This window comes from Bidens hawaiensis, unplaced genomic scaffold, assembly GCF_021521415.1.
Source record: "Bidens hawaiensis isolate Kalapana, Puna unplaced genomic scaffold, B.hawaiensis_p1.1 tig00042480_1, whole genome shotgun sequence".
NCBI classification, from domain to species: domain Eukaryota; kingdom Viridiplantae; phylum Streptophyta; class Magnoliopsida; order Asterales; family Asteraceae; genus Bidens; species Bidens hawaiensis.
In genome coordinates this window covers 25,717-49,967 of record NW_027497534.1, presented here as the reverse complement: position 1 = coordinate 49,967, position 24,251 = coordinate 25,717, and the positions used below count along the sequence as shown (strand labels likewise).

The 24,251-nt window shown below is 35.0% G+C and overlaps 1 non-coding gene and 1 pseudogene across 2 annotated transcripts; one reads left to right on the top strand and one right to left on the bottom strand.

Moving 5' to 3' along the window:
- The first annotated feature begins 9,512 nt into the window (after window positions 1-9,512).
- Window positions 9,513-21,112, top strand: LOC143593671 (CBS domain-containing protein CBSCBSPB1-like; annotated as a pseudogene). The gene is made up of 14 exons (XR_013146153.1): window positions 9,513-9,658; window positions 16,113-16,281; window positions 16,370-16,502; window positions 16,602-16,772; window positions 17,424-17,502; window positions 17,602-17,715; window positions 17,811-17,877; window positions 17,957-18,062; window positions 18,157-18,215; window positions 19,274-19,383; window positions 19,474-19,604; window positions 19,688-19,773; window positions 19,853-19,942; window positions 20,843-21,112. The product of XR_013146153.1 is annotated as a CBS domain-containing protein CBSCBSPB1-like (transcript).
- Window positions 21,113-21,356: 244 nt separating this feature from the next.
- On the bottom strand, window positions 21,357-21,438 carry TRNAS-UGA (transfer RNA serine (anticodon UGA)). The gene has a single exon. It is a non-coding gene; the product is annotated as a tRNA-Ser (tRNA).
- Between the last annotated feature and the right edge of the window lie 2,813 nt (window positions 21,439-24,251).

Here is a 24,251-nt window from a genome sequence, read left to right as displayed (position 1 = left end):
TTCTTCTTATTCTTCGGCTTGGTCTTCTTCGATCAACCTCTTTCGGATACGTTCCTTTTGCTTTTCCATTAGCATTTGATCGACCGAATTTAGGTTACTGAAGTCTCTAGTAAGAAAGTCCAAATCTCTCATTCGACTTTTTTCCTTTTTGTCATAAGAGACCACCTCCATGGTTTTGTTGAATTTATTGAGGGATTCAACAAGATTGGCGATGTTTACGGCTTCCCCCTCAGCCGGTTTTTTCCCCTTGGCGTCCCTTCCCAATGGCCACCTCCTCGGCGGTGAAGACGTTTCCTCCTCCGCAATGTTTAGGTCGAATCCAACGCGGCAATCCGACCCGGTTGAAGTGCTATACGCTCCAGACGAACTAGTTTTAGTCCGTTTCGGCCTTACTTCCGCATCAAAGTCCGGCGCCACCAGCTCAACCCACTTGGAACACCTTTTCAACCTCTCCCACAACTTTAAATCATCCCACGTCTTCACCATCCCATACCTCCGCAAACACTCCTGCTTCCACTCTTCGACCGTGAAATTGTAAACCGCCAAATCATCACTGCCACTTGGTCTCATACGACCGCTGTTCCTGTTGAAAAGATTAGTAAACAAGCTGACAAATTTTCTGATTTTGGACCACCGACCCGAAATCATATCGACGTTCTGCTCTATACTCCCAACGAGCATGTAGAACGTCTCCCTAACCTTTGTCCAAAAAATCTTGCTCTTTTGGTAGTCGGCTGCAAAATGACTAAATAAATTAGATTTCCATTTAACTTTTTTATTAAAAATCATTTTTAAAAACGTTAAAACAATTACCGCAACGCCGATCCTCAGAAATGACTATCCAAGCCCGACACAAGGCTTCCTTCTCATCCGATGACCACGGAGTGACTTTCCGTTTCGTCCTCGGAGTCGAAGCCGGTCCCGACCCGTCCGTTGCAACTTGTTTTTTTCCGGTGGACGCGTCTTTTTGGTCCCGTAGCTTCACCGTGTGATTCTTGTGTCTCCGGAACAACAAAGTTAGGAGACGGTTGTGTGTTGGATGGTTGAAAGCCGGATGATTCTTGCGGCTCCGAATAAAACATCGGTTGGTGCGGTGACGACCATAAATCATCGTCAAGATAATCTGAATCAAGGTTTGGGAACCAATTTCCAGCCATTTTTTTTAAAAAAAGTTGAGAAGATGAATTGATTTTGGGTGAAGGTTTGAAGTTTTGGTATAAAAATGGGTGAAATGGGGTATAATTATATAGGAAAAATATTTTTTTTGTGTTGTTCGGCTCCCAACGGTCAAAAAACCATCAAAAGTTGTGCAGCCCTCTCTATTCTCCCGCTAACCGGCTCACGCCTGCATTGTTTTTCGCGTTAGCGCCCCCTCTAGCGCCCTGGTGGTGTGGTGTTAGTGCCTGGGGGCGCGAGCAGAGGGGCTCTAGCGCCCCCGTTGAAGCCCCACACCCCTCAGTCTAACCTAACTTTTTTTGAATGCATAATCAAATACAAAAATAGGTAACAATCACAAAATTTCACTGACCAAAACTCCATACATCAACTTTTCACCAACATTAACATCTCTATATATCGTGTTCACCCCGAACACAATCAAGTTATGTTAACAAAATCAAATCATAAAATAGAACTCGTATAAACTAAAGTGAAACAAAATCAAATTCTGAAATAATAGATCCCATAAATCAAATGTTACAAACAAATTCAAAATCAAGCAACCAACACCATGCAGCAATTTCATTAATTTCATGTTCTAATTCATAATAAAAAACCAATAGAAAAATATCTGAAATAATATATCCCATAAATCAAATGTTACAAAACAAATTCAAAATCAAGCAACCAACACCATGCAACAATTTCATGTTCTAATTCATAATAAAAAAACAATAGAAAAATATGAGTGAAAAAAGCCCCAAATCATACTTGTAATTTAGCATTCCCACCGCCGGCTATTAAGTACGGCCTCACGTTTTAGAACATAAACACTAATCGAGTATTGACAAATCAAAACCTAGGGTCCGCAAATCGCAAATCACGAATCAAAACCTTAATATAGCCGTCGTTAGGGTTTCAAGGGGTTCAAACATTTACCAGGGTTAGACTGGATTTCTTGAGAACCTTTGCAGAGAAGATGGAAATCTTGATGAAAGAACGATGATGAAGAAGGAGAAGAGTAAAGAAGAGGCATAAGTAGAGAGGATGGAGATTTAGGGTTTTGAAAGTGTGACGAACATGGAGATGTGAAAAAAGAAAAAACAAAAATCTTTTTATTTGACATGATTCAAACCCCATCGGTAGACCCATGACCAACGAATTTTGATTAAATTAATAAGAGGCCTTCATTTTTAATTGGAGCAATCTGGTGGCACGAGGGGGGGGGGGGACGACGTGAGGGCTTTAAATATGGACAAATATATATATATATATATATATATATATATATATATATATATATATATATATATACTATATATAATATACCATTAATGGGCAAATTAAGACGCTTGTTTTAAGTAATTTACAATCTTCAATTCATGAGGTACAACATTCAATAGGGGCAGCAATGTCATTGTACCATTAAAACTAACGTGAATTTTAAATTTCTTTGAAATAATTACAGTTTTCATCCCTTAAAGTTCCAAAATTAGTCGTTGATCTTTTACTTATATATTCTTTAATTTTCACTTTTAACTCAACTACCCCTACGATTTTTAAACGCTCATAACTTTTTCATACGTTAATATTTTTTAAAATAAATGGCATAATAAAAACAAACATTTTATTATCTTTAATTTGAGTATGATATTGCTATAGTTTACGAAGTAAAAAAAAACATTCTATGCAGAACTGTTTGTGGTTCGATTTTGATGGTTTTAAATTAAACCATGTGCCAACTTTACGCATTTTTTTGTTGCCGAAAATCGAAACTGAACTGTTTAAAATTAAAACCCAACTAAGTTGAACTACTACCAATTATTAGGTTTCGATATAGTTTGTACTTCGATAATAAATTGAATTTAAAATAAGAATTATTAATCTATCTATACCTTCACTTCAAACTAAGCACCAACTAATACGTTACTTAAGAGAATCATAATATGAAAAAAGATAACTTTGGCCACATAAATGATAAACCTTATTAGAATAAATAGAAGGCTAAATCATAACAAAAACATATATTACAAAAAAATAATACTGAAAATTGGACTAAATTAAAGTTGTAATAGACGACTTTACTCGTATTAAATAAAACTTTGTTTAACTATATCTAATATATATTATAAAACATATCTAATTACTAAATAAGTAAATAATTAACATTTCTATATGTACGGTCAGCTCTGGTTTCAACCGTGAAACCAAACTAATGAATGGTCTCACAGTTTCAAACGGAATAATGAACACTCATAAATTTGTTATATTTAAGAATTACTTACAACTTTAATCCTTTATGATTACCCATTTTTTACTAACTTTATGCTTCTTGGTTTTCTTCATATATGTTTACAAAAATATGGTTAACAAAAATCCAAACATACTTATTTAAACGAGCTTATTTTTGTCGACGTTTCAATATGATTTTTTTTCAAAGCAAATCGACGGTTTAAAATGTATAAGTCATTATTGCATGAATGTACAAGTTTCTTAAAGCACAAAGGTTTACAATCTCATGTTTTCATATAATTACATACCTAACTATTTATCTTTTTAACTTGTTATAACTCAAAGTTTAAGTAATACTTACAACTTTGACCCCTCAAGTTTATGCAAATAGTACTCAACTTTAAATTTTAATTTCTTCTTATGTGTTTTATAAAAATATGATTAAAAGTATTCAAGTTATATAAATATTTAAAATGATTAAATGAACATGAGTTAGGCTCGGTATGAAGTTTGAGTCGAGCTAGAGCTAGCCTTGGCTTGGTGTGCTAACAACCTTTAAGTATTGTTTCCCGCTACATTATGCGGGCACCTGACTAGTATATATTAAAGGCATATTCATAAACCCATAGAACGATACGTGATTATTCATAACATAGTCACACCAATCACACTTTACATATGTATCTCATTCATATTCATCAGGGCCGACGCGTTGGTCAGCAAAATCAAATAAGGGCTTTATGCCCACACTAAATTAAGGTCTCTAAATCAAAAGAAAAAAAAATTATATATAGTTATATTTTAATAGAGAGAGTAAAACAAAAATATGTTTTGGTATGGTGGTAAACATGTGTTTTGTTAAATTGCAGGTCACGAACTTGAGCTCATTTGCAAGTGTATGTTTTTTCCTTTCGTTTTTATTCATAATTGTCATTAAAGAGTCACAAAATCTCATTTTAATTTAGGCCTTCAAAATTATTGAGCCATTCCTAACATTCACAGCGTACATCCTTTTATATCGCGCGTGTGTGTGTATGTCTATATATATATGTGTGTGTGTGTGTGTGTGTGTGTAGGGGAAGGTTCAAGTGCATTTTAGTCTTAACATGAGAACGTAGAAAATAATACCAATTTATATGTAAGAAACAATACCAACTACAATACCAATCTACATAAACAATTATTTATAATAACAAAGAAAAAAACCTAAAAATTACAACAAAAGAATTAAAATCAAGAACAAAAAAATAACAACAAATACTTATATCAGCAAAACAAAAATTCTAATAATTACAACAAAATATAAATAAGCAAATACTTATAACGTCTCATAATCGAAAATTAGCAAATACGAACAAAAAATAACAGCAAACACTTATAAAAATAAACCTAATAATAACAGCAAATTGGTTCTCACTGTTTTCATGTTAAGAATAAAATGTATTTGATCCTGTTTCTATATATATATATATAGGATGAGTATCATTACAGAACTCTTGAATTATTTAAGAACTTGAAGGAAATCTTAATAACTAACATTTTTTATAATTATTTTTGTATGTTAATGTTATTTGATTGCACTCTTATCATTTTTTTAAATCTATATTTACGATTACAATTAAGAAAATTAGTTTTTACACATATCTATTTTTTTACATATATGTAAGTTTGTTGTTACATAAATTTTGCACATAGGTAAACTTGTGATTTATATATGCAATAAAAAATTTATATATAATATATGACAAAACTAGTCTTAAACAATGTTAATATACGAAAAAAAAATCAAAAAAATGCTTGGTTGTTATGAGTTCCAAGAAGTTAACTTTTTTAGAGTTCTGAAATGATACTAACTATACACACACACATATAAGTAAAAGGCAAATTAAGACGTTTGTTTTAAGGGATTTACAATTTTTAATGCATAAGGTACATGTGTATAGAGGGACAAAGTGGTCTTTTAAAAACAATTCACCCACGTTATTTGATTTCAACAAATATAATTCAATTATGGTAACTCAACTTTACTCAAATTTTGTTAATTTAATAAGGAATATTGGTTTTAAATAATTTCAACTATGCCCTATTGGTAAATATCACTCCCAACTATACATTTGGCTGCTGACAGTTCCAACTATCGGTGTATTTGTTTTCAGCAGGCCGCGACTAACGGATGACTAACTCCGTTATTCTAATGCTTACGTGTCACGCTTTGTTGTCAAAGACTTGATTACGTGGCAACCAAGCATAATAATAATAATAATAATTACCCAACCTTTTCTTCTCCCCCCAGCCCCCACAACCAACCGCCGTCTCCAACATTCCAGCCACCACCATCTTCCTCCATTCAACCATCCTCCACCATGTTACCAAAACCACCACGGTCACTGCCACCTGCGATTGATGGCGAGCCAAGCATATCTGGAGCGTTGTACCATGCGTCGGCACTACAGTTTCACCGAGTAGATCTGAAGGGGTTTACCATCTGATGGTGAGCTGATGGATAACAGGTTTGTAGCAGATCGGACTATGTTGTTTGTTAATTTCGTACTTTGAAGCTTAGCCGGAATCAATTTGTGTCTCCGGTGATGGTGGTGGCAGAGATCTGAATATGCATTTTAGCATTGTAAGGGTTTGATATAAATTAGGGCTTTTTGGTAAGGGATTGAATTAAGCTTTTTGATATAAATTAGGGCTTTTTGATCTTATAATTGATTCTGATTTATGCGAACGTGGTTGTGGTGCTAGGGTTTGGTGACGGCAGGAATCATACACCCACCCAGTTAATAGCCGGGAAAATAATTTGTTGCAACTGGAGACATAGGTACAACAACGGGGCACATTTCAGGATCATCGACGGGAAAGAACTGGTGGTTTGTTGATCTTTATCGGCGGTTGGTTGTGGTGGTCGTATGCTCCAATGATGGTTGCAAGGGTGGTGCGCTGGTGGTGGGTTGCAAAGAGTAGATGTGATGAAGATGATGATAAATTTGTGTCTAGTGATGGGTCAAAGTGTCCAACAAGGCAGCCTACTAGACATCAAATGCCACGTAATGTTGCCACGTAGATTTTTTTGAAAACTAGGCGCGCCACGTAAGCATTAGACTAACGGAGTTAGTCATTCGTTAGTCGCGGCCCGTTAAAAACAAATATATCAATAGTTGGGACTGATATTTACAAATAGGGCATAGTTGGGATTATTTAAAACCAATATCCCATTTAATAAATAGTTACAACTTTGACCCTTCATTTTATCCACTTTTAACTCAACTTTTATCCGTTTTGATTTTAATCTTATATGCTTTACAAAAATATGATTAAAAAAATCCGAGCATACCCACTTAAATAGGCTTATTTTATCAACGTTTCGATATAAATATTTTTCAAATCAGATGGACGGTTTGAAATGTACAAGTTATTACTGCATGAATGTACAAGTTTTTTAAATGATAAATGTTTACAATTTGGGGTTGAGTTATTCTACAAAGGCCAACAAAAATGAGAAGTGTGAGAAGCCATAGTTGATTGACATGTGCCAAGTAGGGACCAAAGGTAAAAGGGTATAAAAGTAATAGTACATATTTTTCTCTCTCCACATGCAAGTCACATGTCAATTCCCCCATCATTTTAAAACGTCAATAACTTTTTCATGCAACATTATTTTTTTAAAAAAAATTCACCATAATAACAAGTGTTTTTTATCTTTAATATGAGTATCATATTGTAATATAAAAATAAAAAAAGTACGTCATTGTGTCTTTTCGTCATTGTGCCTTTCTGTTGGTCATTGTGTTTTTTTGTCATTGTGCCTTTCAAATCATCATTGTGTTTTTTTAAATGCTTATAATGCGGTTGTGTAATAATAATACGTAAATATAATGATAATATAACAACAAATTATCAAATACATAAAACATAATTATGAATACATATTACCCAATTACATGAAACGTAAAACACAATAATGAATACATATAACACAATGACCTGAAACGTAAAACACAATAGAAACTACATATTACGCAATGACATGAACGTAATACACAATGATAAGTAGAAAGACAAATGATGAGCACAAAGACACAATGACAAACAAAAAGACACAATGACTACTCTTTGTTTTAATTGTTATCTTTAATATGAGTATCAATTGATAACACAATGACCAAAATCTATAACACAATGCATAAAAAAATCTAACTAAAATCATAATGAACAACTAATAACACAATTAAAAACCCACTAATTTTTTTTAATTTTTATATAACAATATGATACTCATATTAAAGATTAAAAAACACTTGTTATTATGATGAAATTTTTAAAAAAAATTAATGTCGCATGAAAAAGTTATAGACGTTTTAAAATGATGGGGGGGATTGACATGCGCCTTGCATGTGAAAAGAGAAAGTCAACAAAAGTGGGTTATTCCCTTTATGTCCTTCTCATCAATTTATTTTCTTAAATTAATCTTCACTTTTCAAATTTAAGATCAATAGATTAGATTCCTTCTCACCATTTTCATTTTTGTTATCCTTTGTATTTTAACTTTACCCTACAATTTGATGTTCCCATTAGTTACATACCTAACCCCTTATCTATTTGATAAAAAAACATAAATAAACTTGTTACAATTAAAAAAGTTTCCACGATGTCATATAATTACATACTTATCAATATATTATATTATTTAATGTAAAACTTTGAGCCCTTGTGTATATCCAAATATTACTCTAACTTTATTCGTTTTTTTTTTCATTTTATATGTTTTACAAAATATGATTAATAGTATTCAAATAATATAAATATCTCGAGCCGGGGGTCTCACCGGAAGCAGCCTCTCTATTTCTACGGGGTAGAGGTAAGGCTGTCTACATCTTACCCTCCTCATACCCTACCATAGCTTTACTATTGGTGGGATATATTGAGTACGATGATGATGATGAAATAATATAAATATCAAAATAATCAAGACGAAGCTTTAATTTGGAGCTGAGCTGAGTCGGCTTGGTGTAAAGTTCGAGTCGAGCTAGCCTTGGCTCGCTAACAACCTTAAAATGTTATCCCCGCTATATCGTGGGAGCACTCGACTAGTGTGTGTATATATATATATATATTCACAAAAGTTCTACGTGATCATTCTAAGTTTGTGTCCCGTCATTACACATTCATTACTTCTTACACAAACCACCCAGGCTACTGCTTCCTACCATTAAATCACCACACAAACCATGATCGATTTTATTGTGACTGTCAACCACCTTTACATATTTCAAACCTCAACATTTATATATATCCTTGTGACTCCTTGATTTATTTAATCAAGTACATTCATCAACATACACTATAAAAAAATTGGCCTAAGTCAACATTTATTTTACAAAAAAACTGCATTAGATGAAGTTGCATTATTAGACCTAATGCAACCTTTTTATAAGATAATGTAACTGTTTCTTTCAAATGCAACATTTTTAAAATGTTGCATTTGACAAAACAGTTGCATTATCAATTAAAATGGTTGCATTAGGTCTAATACAACCTCACATAATGCAGCTTTTTTGGTAAAATAAAGATTATTTTTAGGCTAACTTTTTAGTAGTGACATAATTAACTTTCTTTTAAACCCTATAACATCTGTTAAAAACGGGTGTTACAAAGAATACCACATCACTTAATAATAATAATAATAATAATAATAATAATAATAATAATTTGTGTTTTTAAATGAGTGTTTCCATGCACGTTAAAACAAAAAGATCATTAATTCTCAGGAAAACGACTCTGGCTTCGTTTTGAGTCTCTAAAATTATGAATATATTTTGTAGATAATAATAATAATAATAATAATAATAATAATAATAATAATAATAATAATAATAAACAGACGCCTGGCTCATTTCATCCTCTGAAAATCGGAAGAATGCTGAGCACAGAATCCATGGCCAATTCTTCTGGACGTTGAAATTCATCATCATCAGCTCCTTCCAATCAACCGCTCAATATCAGGTTCGTCTTCTCGTTTTTATTATTATTATTATGATTTTCACGTTCATTATTGTATCCATATTATTTCACAATTGAATGCAGGTTAGGTTAGATTAGGTTAATTTAGGGTGAAGAAGATGCCGACGAGTCATGCAGGTTCTTCTTATTCACGAAGAAGCAGAAGCATGGCCTTAACATCTTCCTCTTCTTCCAACAGAAACAATAAGCCTCCTCAAAATGGACTGCCTGATCATCGCAGATCCCTTAGTTCTGCTCGCTTCATGTATGTACCTAATTCTGTTAGTAATTGGTTAGAAGAAGGCTCAATTTGATGTGCTACTTGTTATTTAATCGATGCATAACTACTGTATGTTAGATTAACACGTATTATGTTTAAAAACACTACTCTGGCCAGGTTAAACTCTATCAATAGTCAAATGAGTGATTTCTGAAATTAACTGATTATCTGAGTAATTCGGCTAATTTCAAAGTCAAAATAAATGAGTTTTTTGATAATGTGGATGTCGATTATGCTTATGAATGTCAATAAAATCCAACAACTTACATATTACCTCTTCTTTTAACTTAATTTGAGAGACTTAATTTTACTCCTTTTTTTACAAGATGAATCTCATTTGCTAACAAAAATATCCTTATTGGTCATTTTGTTTACAAGTGATTGCTTTCTGAAACTGATTATCTGAGTAATTTAACTTCGAAGTAAAAAAAAAAACTTGTTTTTAATATCTGGAATTCTGGATGAACAGCTTATGCATATGATTGGTCAGTGGTCAGAAGGTTACATAATAAGTCTTCTGCTAAAACTAATTTGAGAGACTTTTACCCCTATTTTACAAGACATGTCTCATTGTTTTCACAAAAAATATCCTCAATGGTCATTTTGTTTATTAATTTCATCAATAACATTTTGTCAAATATTTACACGATGATCATCAGTTTACTACAATCTCAAACGGTAATATGGCTCATTTTATTGCATCTTATTAGCATACTAGCTTTAGAGCCCGTGTCACACACGGGATGATCCAAATTATAAAATTACAAGTAAAACAAATAATTACATAATATATATGAAAAAAATGTATTACATCTATGCTAGTATCTATACCATGTGTACATAAATTGAATTTATTTATATCACAAAATGATTTTTTTAAATGAACTTAATAAAAAAATACACGTACAAAACGTACCCAAGAACGCTCTTTCTATTGAAAATTTCATTCTCAGTGTCATATATGTATAACTAAATGAATTTTGGTTATGAACCAATTTTGAAAATAAGACTTCTCATATGATAGTAGTTCTAACCACTAAGCCTAATACAAAAAGCATATATTTATAATTTATAAATATATGCTCCACGTGGTTCATAACCAAAATTAAATTATATGACAATTTACAATATAATAATAATAATAGATAAATGGATTGATTTAAAAAAAATGGATTGACTTTTAAGCATATATTTATAATTTAATGATTAAAAAATTACTTTGTAAAATGAAAGCTTATTTGAGTTTTGTTTTTGTTTACAATCTTATACAATATACATAGTATAATATGTTAATGATAACATTTGAAATTATATTCTTTTCAATTTTTAACAAACGTGGTTTGTTGTTGATTTTTGGATTTCACTAATTATTTTGGAATATATAGTAAAATAATGTGTTAATATTTATTTTTATAAAAATGTAGAGATATAATATAAATAGAGTGTAAAAGGAAAGTGAATAATTATTGATCTATTACATATATTAGGGTAGATATTAATTTTGGAGGGAAAAAATTGTGAGAATTAACCAAAAAATGACAAGTGTCCACAATTATTTTACTTTATTAGAATAGGTAGATATATATGGTTATATTATTATTATAGAATAGATTGTATTTGATATAGAATATGATTCATCCCTAAATTAGAGGAGGGATTTCTGTATATATTAGGGATTATTAGGTAATGAGAATCATCAAACTTTATCAGTTATCACAGCCATCCCTGAAACCCTAGCTGTAAACCTTCCCTCCTCTGATCACCTTTCTCCCTCTCAGATCAATTCCTTTTAATTTTTTTTCTGTTCTTCTAAATGGATAAACTACATCCAACGGTTACTGTTACTAACATCAAGAACTTCATCCCCCTTGTTCTTGAAATCGAAAGCTCCCAATACAACTCATGGGCGGAGTTGTTCAGAATTCATTGCAGAGCGTTCGAGGTTTCTGACCACATCGATCCTAAGGCCCCCAAACCTGCTTCCTCATCAACAGATAAAGATGACTCGACTTATGTTAGCCCAGCCCTATGGAATCGATTAGATACGATCGTGCTTCAGTGGATTTATGCCACCATCTCACATGATCTGTTACATACTATCCTAAAACCCCAGTCCACTGCTCTTCAAGCATGGACAACTTTGGAGAATATCCTCAAAGATAACCAAGCCACACGAGCACTCTACCTTGGCAGAAAATTCGCCTCCACTCGTTTGGATGATTTTCCAAACATGTCAGCATATTGTCAAGCCCTAAAGATGTTGTCCGATCAGCTCGCTAATGTGAACGCACCGGTGGAAGAGGACAGGTTGGTGATTCAACTCATAACAGGTTTGAATGAAAATTATGAAAGCACAGCTCAAATTCTTGAAGGCACTACTCCCCTAACAAGTTTTTACGAAGCCCGATCTAAGCTCATTAACGACGAAATAAGGAAACAACATCAGACCGCTATTAGCTCCCTTCATTCTGGTGGTACAGCCCTTCATGCTTCCAATAACCGCACCAACGACACACACCACCACCAGTCCGATTCCCATGCTGGTTCTAGGGGACGAGGACGTGGTCGTGGTGGTCGAGGTAGGGGACGGTCTTCAAGCAGCTGTGGCAGGGGGTATTCGGGTAGCAAAGGTCTGGTCAGCACGGGTATGGCTCGGGTCAGCAGGTTTATGGGTCTGGACATCATCACCTGGGCTACGGTCAAACATCTTAACAGTAGAATTCTGCTGGTCAGCAATATTACCGACCCAACAGCTTTTCTTGGCACACTCAGCAGGTTCCATGGGGCTAACAAACTTGGGCTTACCCACCTTGCCCGTACCCTACACAGCAGCCTCCAACAATGGGCCCAAGACAGCCCTTAAACCCAGCTTATGGTCCTGCAACAAGTCATAGACCAGGAATTCTTGGCCCACGACCCCAGTAGGCTTGCACGGCGTCGGAAGCAAGCTATACACCGACTGATATGAACAGGCCTTCAATACTATGACTCTTCACCCTCCGGATCATACCTGGTATGCGGATTCGGGAGCAACCGCACACATGACACACTCCTCAGGTAACTTCTTGTCTTATTATAATAAAGGTCCTTTTCGGAACATTATTGTCGGTAATGGGTCCCATATTCCAATACATGGTACGAGACATCAATACCTACCCCACCCGTTTCCACCTTTAAACCTGTCTAATGTACTTCACGTACCTGATATAATTAAAAACTTTTTGTCAGTACGTCGTTTTACAACTGATAATAACCTTTCTATGGAATTTGACCCGTTTGGTTTTGATGTGAAGGACTTCCCAACGCGAACACCCATCCTTAGATGCAACAGCACCGGGGACCTCTATCTATTTACTCTCCAGTCCCCGTCTAAGCTTACAAGTCCAGCAGCCTTTGCATCAACAACCAAAGAGCTATGGCATCATCGTCTCGGTCACCTGGTATCATTTATCTTATTATATTTGAAAAACAATTTGTCTTTTGATTCATGTAATAAACAATCTCCTTCTGTTTGTTCTTCTTGTGTGTTTGGGAAATATATTAAATTACATTTTACCAAGTCTACTACTTTTACTTATCTACCTTTTGATATTGTACATAGCGATTTATGGACATCGCCTGTTTTATCATCCGGTGGTCATTGTTACTACATATTATTTTTAGATCATAAAACAATTTTTTTTATGGACCTACCCCCTCACTAATAAATCATAAGTCTTCACAATTTTTAAACAATTTAATACACTCATTAAAACCCAATTCAACAAGCAAATCAAAACCATACAATGTGATAACGGTCGTGAATACAATAACTCTTTGTTTCAATCCTTTTGTACCTCAAACGGACTACAATTTCGTTTTTCCTGCCCATACACATCTCCACAAAACGGGAAAGCCGCGCAAAAAATCCGTTCCATCAATAACATCATTCGTACCATCCTCGCCCACCCGTCAGTCCCTACAACCTTTTGGCACCATGCCCTTCAACACGCTACCTATTTACTCAATATCCTACCAGCCGCCACCCTCAACAATCTCTCTCCTACCCAACTCCTTTACAACCGGCATCCCAGTTATACACACCTTCGTACCTTCGGGTGCCTGTGCTACCCCCTCACACCTTCCGTTAACATCAACAAACTAGTTAAACGCTCCGTTCCTTGCGTCTTTCTAGGTTATCCATCCAACCACAGAGGATACAAATGCTATAATACCCAAACTCAACAAATTACCATATCCTGTCATGTCGTATTTGACGAGACAGTCTTTCCCTTCGCTAATCGCGCTCCGGCTGATCCCGTCATGTACAAATTCTTTACTGATCAGTCCTCTGTAAATCCTCTATTTTGGTCTGTTTCTCAATCTTCCGTTCCACCTTCTATAAATAATCTCCCAACCCCCCGGTAGTTAATACTTACTCCCGTCGTCCCAAACCGGCACCAGTGGTTCCCACCGCTCAACCTACCTCAACACAACAGTCAGTGAACACACACTACCAATCTCCTACTCCCACCCTCCCGGCTACAGCTTCCATGGCCCAACCAAACCCACCCTCTCGCACGGTTCATACTCGTAGTATGTCTGGTATATCCAAACTTCAGCAACCATTTGTCAATCTTAATGTTTCCACAATCTCTCCTCTTCCACAAAACCCGAACGTTGCTCTCCGTAACAAAGATTGGAACATGGCCATGAACGATGAGTTCCGGGCCCTTATTGATAATAATACGTTGGAGTTAGTCCTGAGACCTAATCATGCGAATGTCGTTCGCAGTATGTGGATTTTTAAACATAAGACTAAATCTGACGGTTCTTTAGAGCGTTACAAAGCTCGTTTAGTTTGTGATGGCAGGTCTCAGCTGGTTGGAATTGATTGTGGGGAAACATTTAGCCCGGTGGTAAAACCAGCCACCTTCCGCACCGTTCTATCGCTAGCGGTATCCCACTCTTGGCCCATACACCAGCTCGATGTCAAAAACGCTTTTTTGCATGGTAACTTACAGGAAACGGTGATATGTATCAACCACCAGGCTTTCGGGACACTCGGTACCCGAACCATGTTTGTTTACTAAAGAAGTCACTTTACAGCCTCAAACAGGCTCCACGCGCTTGGTACCAACGGTTTGCCGATTACGCAGCAAAACTTGGATTTCACCACAGTAAATGTGATCATTCACTTTTTATTTATAAATAGGGCCGAGACATAGCATACATCCTACTTTATGTTGATGACATAATTTTGGTCACATCATCCGACCAGTTACGGGACAAATTCATGTTGCATTTGTCCACTGAGTTCGCCTTGAAGGACTTGGGTCCCCTGAGTTATTTTTTGGGCATTTCGGTTACCGGGATGCGAGACTCTCTTTTCTTGTCACAACAGAAATATGCATATGAATTGTTGGAACGAGCCGGCATGAGCTCGTGTAAACCGATTGCTACTCCAGTCGACACAAAATCCAAGCTCAGTACCACGGCCGGGCTGCCGCTTGACGACGGGGGTATAAAATACCGTCAACTGGATGGGGCCCTTCAATACTTAACTTTTACACGCCCTGACATCAGCTATGCAGTTCAACAAGTTTTTATGCATATGCATGCGCCGCGAACGGTTCACATGAATGCCTTAAATTGCATCTTAAGGTACATACATGGCACTATTACTCAGGGTTTGCACATATTTGAATCATCAGTTGGCAAATTACTCTCATACACTGACGCCACACGTCGCTCCACTTCTGGTTACTGCGTGTATTTGGGTGATAATCTTCTCTCGTGGTCGTCCAAACGTCAGGCCGTCATTTCCCGATCCAGCGCCGAAGTGGAGTACCGAGGTGTCGCCAACGTCGTGTCAGAAACTTGTTGGCTGCGGAATTTATTACTCGAACTTCATTGTGCACCATCTCATGCAACTCTAGTATATTGTGACAATATAAGTGCCGTGTACCTATCCTGCAACCCGGTTCAACATCAGCGAACAAAGCACATTGAATTGGACATTCATTTTGTTCATGACAAAGTTGCAAGAGGCGAAGTCCGGGTTCTTCACGTTCCATCTCGTCATCAAATTGCAGATATCTTCACCAAAGGCTTGCCGTCATTTCTGTTTGATGACTTCAAATCCAGTCTCAACATTCGTGAACCTCCAGTTTAGACTGCGGGGGTGTATTAGCTGATGTATATGGTTATATTATTATTATTATTATTATTATTATAGAATAGATTGTATTTGATATAGAATACGATTCATCCCTAAATTAGAGGAGGGATTTCTGTATATATTAGGGATTATTGGTTAACTTTATCCATTATCACATCTAACTAGCCATTGATTGTACTTTCCAAGAAAATATGCTCACTTTCAAAAATCACATCCAAAACAAATAACATAATGCAAAATATACATTTAATTACATGTTGGCATGTGTATAATATACAGGGGATTAACGGGAGAGCGTACAGTGAAGCGCTTACGTCTCTCAAAGGCATTAACTGCACCTGAAACCACAAGCATATATGATGCATGCAAACGAATGGCTGCTAGAAAAGTTGATGCTCTTTTGGTTACTGATTCAAGATCTTTACTATGTGGGTTATTGACAGACAAGGTTAATTGGTCTTAAATTTAACATGAAATATATCCCTTCAGTGTGATGACTAATAATATTTACTAAGTATCAATTGTGATGAATACAGGATATTGCAACAAAAGTTATCGCTCGTGAGCTTGATTTCGAGACCACACCCGTGTCAAAAGTAATGTCAAGAAACCCGGTTTTTGTACTTGCCGATACTCTTGCTGTTGAAGCACTGTAAAAGATGGTCCAAGGTTATTACCAATTGATCAATCAGTTATAAAAACAGATTAATATATGCTAAACAACTTTCTAAATATAATTTAACAAATTGAAATGTTTAAAATATGCAGGAAAATTCAGGCATTTGCCTGTTGTAGAGCATGGCCAAGTTATTGCTTTACTTGACATAGAAAAATGTTTGTATGATGCGATTGCGCGTATGGAACGCGCTGCTGAAAAAGGGAAAGCCATTGCAGCTGCTGTTGAGGGTGTTGAGAGGCATTGGGGATCTTCTGTTTCAGGTTAACTGAAATTTAATAATTTAATCATTTATTACCCTATTTAACTTCTACACTTCAATAGTGAATAAGTTTATTTGTTTTTTCTAAAGTCACTCTACTTTCAGTAGTTGTTCCAATCCTATACAAGCGGCCCAAAAACAGCCTGCACGTAAATTCTTTGGATTAACAATAAAGGGTATTTCTAGTGTTTTACAAAAGCTTAACAAAATTTAACGTCCATTCACTCTAAGAACAATTTGTGTTACATTGGAGTGAACAATAGTGACCACATATGTAATTTTTGATACCTGACGACCAAAGTTGCAATATGAATAAACCACATGGACCATCCGTGTAATTAACTCCAAAGTACTGTTTAGTGATTTTTATTTCAGTTTGACCAAAGTTTAATAATTACTAAAGTTGGTTATTACTTTTTGAATTTTTTTTCTTCACTATTAACTCCTACTTCAAGTTAATTGGAAAAGAATTATCACTTATTTGTAGCTACAATTCATATATGTTTGATTTGCCTCACTTAATTGTAAAATATTTAACATTTATTAAAAAAGTTACATAGGATTGGAACACCTAATGAAAGTTTGATGACTTTAGAGGAACAAGACAACCTGGCTTTACATTTTTTAAATATATGAATATATAATCATACAGGTTCCAACACGTTTGTGGAATCACTTCGCGAGCGAATGTTTAGGCCATCTTTATCGACCATAATCTCCGAGAATGCAAAGTAGGTAATACCTTTATTTATTTATTTTATTCTTTTGTGAAATTGTTCATATGGAAATATATCTATGATTCTCGGTTTCTCACATATTACATTTACCAGGGTTGTCACAGTTTCACCATCTGATACAGTGGTAACTGCAACAAAAAAGATGCTCGAGGGTCGCACGAACTCAGCTGTTGTGACCGTTGATAATAAGCCAGTTGGGATTTTAACGTGAGTTTTGATTATAAATGATGCATTTTAAAAGATTAGTGTTAATAACAAATACAATAACATAACATGCTATTTAACATTTCTTATTATATTAGATCAAATGATATATTAATGAGAGTGATAGCACAAGATCTTCGCCCTGAAATGATCTTAGTTGATAAGGTAGTTAATTACCTAATTGTTAGTTGTCACTTACATGTATGCATGCTTACAAATTTGTCATATTGATGTTATTATGCAGGTGATGACTCAAAATCCTGAATGTGCTACACTTGATACACCTATTCTTAATGCCCTGCATAATATGCATGATGGAAAGTATTTACACCTTCCTGTTGTTGATAAAGGTGACTATTTAACATATTTGTAAATAATATAAATATATATTGTATGATAAATACACTTCATATACATCTGAAACTAGCAGACCATTTGATGTAGAGGGAGCTGTTGTTGCCATTGTTGATGTTCTTCACATAACTCATGCTGCAGTAACCACAGTAAGTAAACTATTAAATTTAACCGAACAAATGATCAACGATCGTAAACGAACAATTAAACAAACATGGATTTCTTATTCATGTTTGTTTGTTAAGAAAATGAATGCGTTCGTTTTCATTTATGTTCGTTTGTTTACAGTATATATGAGCGGTTCATGAGCGTAAATGAACTAACGTTGCTGAAAATAGATGAATGAACATACTGAGATAAAACCAATTAAAAGTACATGTGAACAAAATTGTGTTGGGCCTAAAAAGTTATTAAGTAGACTAAATTTCAACAGCCCTAAAAGTTTATATATTGATGAATGTACATGAATGGACTTAAATAAACGTCAACGAACAAACATAAGTGCACGTAAACGAACAAACATAAACGAACTTAAATGAGCGAATTCAAAAAAATGCTCACGAACATAAACAAACGAACAAGACTCTTGTTCATGTTTGCTTAACTAAAACGAAGAAATTTTTTTGTTTATGTTCTTGTTTGTGTTTGATCAATAAGATAATGGCATGTTCGTCTTTGTTTATGTTCGTTCGTTAACAATGTAAATGAACGGTTCATGAACATAAATGCACGAATATAGCTGAAAATAGATCAATGAACATAACGGAGATAGAACTAATTAAAAGTAAATGTGAACAAAAATCTGTGGGGCCTAAAAAGTTATTAAAATTAGACAAAAATTCAACGGCCTAAAAGCATAATGAATATATTAATGAGCGTAAACGAACGAACAAACATAAAGGAATAAAACGAGCGTTCGTGAACATAAATGAACAACCAACACACGTGTTCATGTTCGTTCGTTTAACTAAACGAACAGAGAATATGTTTGTTTTCGTTCGTTCATTAAACAAACGAACATAAAATAAATAAAATAAGAAATAAAAAAACCTTTCTACCGAACAGTTCACTGAAGGTTTGATTCATTTACAGACTTATACAGGGTTATCTAATAGACCTCTTCATATACTGATAATGGGACTATCGTAATCATTCTTTTTTCAATTTCTTTTGTTCATTTTTTCCTGATATTGTATGAATGAATTAGGTGGGAAACACAGCTGGCATAGATAATGAAGCTGCAAGCTCAATGATGCAGAAATTTTGGGATTCTGCAATGGCAACAAGTCCTGTGGATGAAGATGATGAATTGAGGAGGTTATTACTAATTAACTGTGCTATTATTATTACATTGTTTTGATATATTTTAATTTTCTGTTAACTTATATAAAATTTATGATAATGCAGTGAGAGTTCTTTCAGATTTATTAATGATTCAGAATCAGTAAAATCTCTTCCTTATCCTTCACCAACACTACCTAATACGTTCCCGTTCAAAATCCAAGATAAACAGGGCCTGATGCATAGATTTATTTGTGGTATGCTTTTTTATTTTGTTTTTAATAAATAAAATTAACAAATTATGTTCTTTTATTTATGGGGTTGCTGTTTTTGAGTTTAGATACTCGAAGTTTGGCAGATCTTATAACTGCAATACTACAAAGAGTAGGAGGTGACATTGACCGAAGAAACCTCCCACAAATTCTGGTATAATTTTGATGCTTTATTTGAGATAATAGTATTCATTTTTATGTTTTTTAATTTTGAAACTATCCTCGTCTTGTAGTATGAAGATGAGGACCATGACAACGTCGTACTTGCAACAGATAGTGACCTTGCTACAGCTGTCGAATACGCAAGATTATCTGGGTGGAAGGTGTGTTTTGACTTATAATCAAATATATAACTAGAGGTGGTAAAATGAGCGGGTTGGGTAACATGTCAAAACGGATTGGGTTGACCTATAAACATTCTGTTGTCGTTTCTTTTGCAAGTAAAAAATGTGTTAATTATGATTATTAGTAAGTTTAAATCTTTGAAAAAAAAAAGAATTATGAGGCTTTATGCACTAGATCTATATTGTGCATGTCTTTCTAGTTTCAACCAGTTAGATCCGACTCGCTCCCCTTTTAGTTAAATTTTCTGGTTTGACCTGTTGGTATAAAACGGAACTCAATTCGACTAGTATATAAGTAAATGTGTCAAATATATAGGTTCGTTACTTCTTACATACAAATATCTATGTTATGGAAAACATTAAAACAAATTTGTTCGTCTTTTTTTTTTCACTTTTTAAACGTTTATCTACTACATAAAATATAGCTTACACATGATTTGCACACGTGTAGGTTCTATGATAAGCAAATTTTGTTTATATTTTTCTCAAGATGCAAAAACTGCATTTGAACAATATTTTTTATTAAATTGAAAACGTAAAATAGGTTATTTTATTTCTCATGTTATCGCAAACAAAACGAGTGTGTTTTACCTAGAACCTATGTATATCAGTATATGTATATAGGGGCGTGTACTGGGTTGGCATTGACCGCGTAAACACCTTACTGGGTCGGGCTGGTCAAGCTGCATATACGTGTTAGTCATGTGTATTTCGGGTAGCATGTTACACTGGGCCTGGGGTTGTGCTTGGTAGGTAGTACATTGGTTAGCAGATATAGAGCCCGGCCCGTTAAAAAAATACTAACCCAAATTACTTAATGGCCCGTATATACATCTCGATACAATATCAAGTTAATATATATTGGACATATACATACAGGGCCTAAAACTACATCTAGATTACTCTGGAGTACCTAAACGCCGAAAAGGGTCTTCAACCGATTCAGGTGGTCTGGACTACGGTCAAAGAGACGCATGGACCGCTGCATACAGCACGGTTGCAGCCGGGGCTGCCTTAGTAGCTGGTTTAGGCATGGTTGCTTTCTTGAGAAGGGGTGGTAATTAAAAATAGTATTTTAACATTTGAATGTAAAATATATAGTTTTGTCAATGTAAAATTGCACATAGCCTCAATTTTTGTGCTCAAATATGTTATAAACGTGTAGTTTTTTTATTCAAAGTTATTTACTTTTTAGTCACGGCTTTATAAATAAGTTACACCTTTTAACATTTATGTAAAAAAAATAGTTTTGTCGACATTGCCTCATTTTTGTGCCCAGATATATCACAAAGTTGTATTTTTATTATTTTTATTTATAAGCGTTAATTATTTCTTTTAGTGATGGTTATATAAATAAAAGTTGCACAAAGAGTTGTTAGGTGAAAAAGTAAAACGTCGACAGCAGGGTTCGAACCTGCGCGGGCGAAGCCCAACAGATTTCAAGTCTGTCTCCTTAACTACTCGGACATATCGACTCTTGTTTCAGTTGGACACTTCACATTTAAATATACATAATATTAGGTGAATATAAAATTATAAACACACAAAATTAGTTATAACATGTCACGTTCTGAATATGTACTTTGGATTTGCTATAGTAGGGAATAAAATTGTTTGGATATTATTTTATTGTGATTATAAAATTTTTTATTTACATATTATATGAGTTCGACTTTTGGACATTTAAAATCGACTTAGGAAACCGAATCGGTTTAAAAATGCTGACCTGTCATTCCCAATTAAACGATCGATCTGGGCAAACTATACAGACATTGGGAGAATTACATTGCAACTGTATATTGAATCTTGGAAGAAATTAAGACCAGCATTCTCACTGGTCTAACTCTCGTAAACTAATAGTTACCATAATATTATACGAGCGACACTGTAACTGGTACAACACGAGCAAGAATATAAATCGTTACCTTAATAGGCTATAAGTTAGCAACGCTCAAATGTAAAATCCAATTCGATTTTAGAAATCATAGATAAACCTTGTAGAATTCAAACAAACTGAAAATTCGCATAAGACTAATAAAAGAACTATACCGAGGTACGTACTGAATTGTTGACCTTTGAAAAGTGCTATTCGACTTGAGGAAACTAATAAGTTGACAGCGAAATACATAGAACTATACGAAGTTACCTCGAGAATTAAACCCGTAACATATTGAATAAACTATCTCTAGAATTGAGTTCATTCCCAATTTTAATTCTACTAGCAAATTTCTTATATACAGAAACAAACAAGTGCCTTATTGATGAGGCAGAGATAATACCACTTGAAAACTTTCGCATAACTGAATTTGTGAATAACATGTATAAATAATGGATGGGAAAATCAAACAGTTACGGCTCAATAAAAGTTTCAAGGATTAAAGTTCGGTAAAATCCACAACGGGGAAACAAATATATTTGAAAACGAAAACAAATACCCCTGTTTGTCCCTAAGGAACGTATAATTGGCAGATTGAATTTCGGGGACGAAATTTCTTAACGGGGGGAGAATGTGACATTCGTGACAAAACCGGATATACCTCAGTACGTATTTATCGATTAAGCAAATAAACGCTTTTTGCGTAACAAATGAACGATTAACCGAACGGGTCGGGTTATGACCCAGATATCCCGGGGGGCCATCTATAAGTGTTATACATTTAATATAAGCTAAAATATTAGTAATATGGCCTTAGTTCGATAGCAAACAAGTTAAACGAAAACATGCTCGTTTAACTACCCGCTATAGATTTAAACGCGAGAGATAGTTACAAACCAAGCATTGTATCATCCGTTAAGCCGAAAAAGACTTACCAAACACTTAATTGAAATGTTTTAAGCGATCCGTGAAAATATTTTTGATTTTTACAAACGTATAGTATGTTGTTATAATTTTACACAAAACTAGCCGAAAAACACTTGTTTTCGCACTGTTTGCCGCACCCGATAAGTTTTTCGCGCCAAAAACCGAACCCGAAATAAATTTGGGGTTGGGATTTCACGTAAGGGCATGATAAACGAGACAAATGAGCATGAGGGGGGCCCATGGACCCCTCCTTTGGGGCGGCCGCAATAGGGGAACCCCCCCCCCCCCCAAGTTTCCTTTAATTATAAATTAAGTTCTAGATATTTTTAAAGACATTTTCTTGTAGAAAAATCTGTAGAATAGCCTAGTTCTTTCAAAACCCAGCAAGAACAAGGTAAAAAGCTTCAATTTTGGCTAACTTTTAACTCGTTAAAGCTCGCTTAATCACTTGTAAACATAGTTTGATTACTAAATATCATTCCTAACCATGTAAAAACCCTAAAAATGGTCCATAAACATGTTTTGATCATACACACGGTAAGGAACCTGGTTTGATAGTTTTTTTTGCCATAAACACGGATTAAAGGGTTGAAATGGCATTTTTACGGTTCAAAAGTTCGATTTTGTGCACTAGCCGAAACCTTAAGTTAAAGGGCTGTTCTATTGATGAAACTTGCTTGGTTTGTGATATAGGACTTGTATCTAGCCTACATAGGAGCACAAGATCTTGAAAAGTTGATTAGAAAGGCGGAAACGAACCAAAACCGCTAAGGTATTGCCGAAACACTCGCTTACGGGCTGTTTAGGTTAAGGTTGTGATGTGCATATTATTAGGCCTTGAAATTTTGCAGGGACATCAGGGACCATGTCATTGAGTCCCTGTTTAATGCGAGGTTTTCCCCTATTGGTCACGGATTTTCCCTGCAAAATCTGCATTGAACAGATTTTCCCTATTGGTCACCGATCTTAGAAATTACTTCATACGGTCCAATGTATCGCGGAGCTAGTTTACCGGTTTTACCGAATCGAATGACGCCTTTCCACGGGGATACCTTGAGGAATACTTTATCGCCTATTTCAAAGGATAACGGTTTCCTACGAACATCAGCATAGCTTTTCTGTCGATTTCGGGCGATGTTTAATTTGTTTGTGATTTTACGGATTTTGTCAGTGGTTTCTTGAATCAAGTCAGATCGTGTAATTTGGGTATCTCCCACCTCAGTCCAGCACAAGGGTGATCTACATTTCCGCCCGTACAACGCTTCATATGGTGCCGCTTGAATGCTACTGTGATAGCTATCTTCTAAGGTTTGAATGGTTCGTTCAGATTGACAGTCGGTTTGGGGATGGTAGGCGGTACTTAGGTCAATTCGGGTTCCCAAAGCTTCTTGTACGGCTTGCCAGAAACGAGAGGTGAAATGGCTATCCCGATCAGAAATAATTGAAACGGGTACGCCGTGTCGGGATACGATTTCATTTATGTAA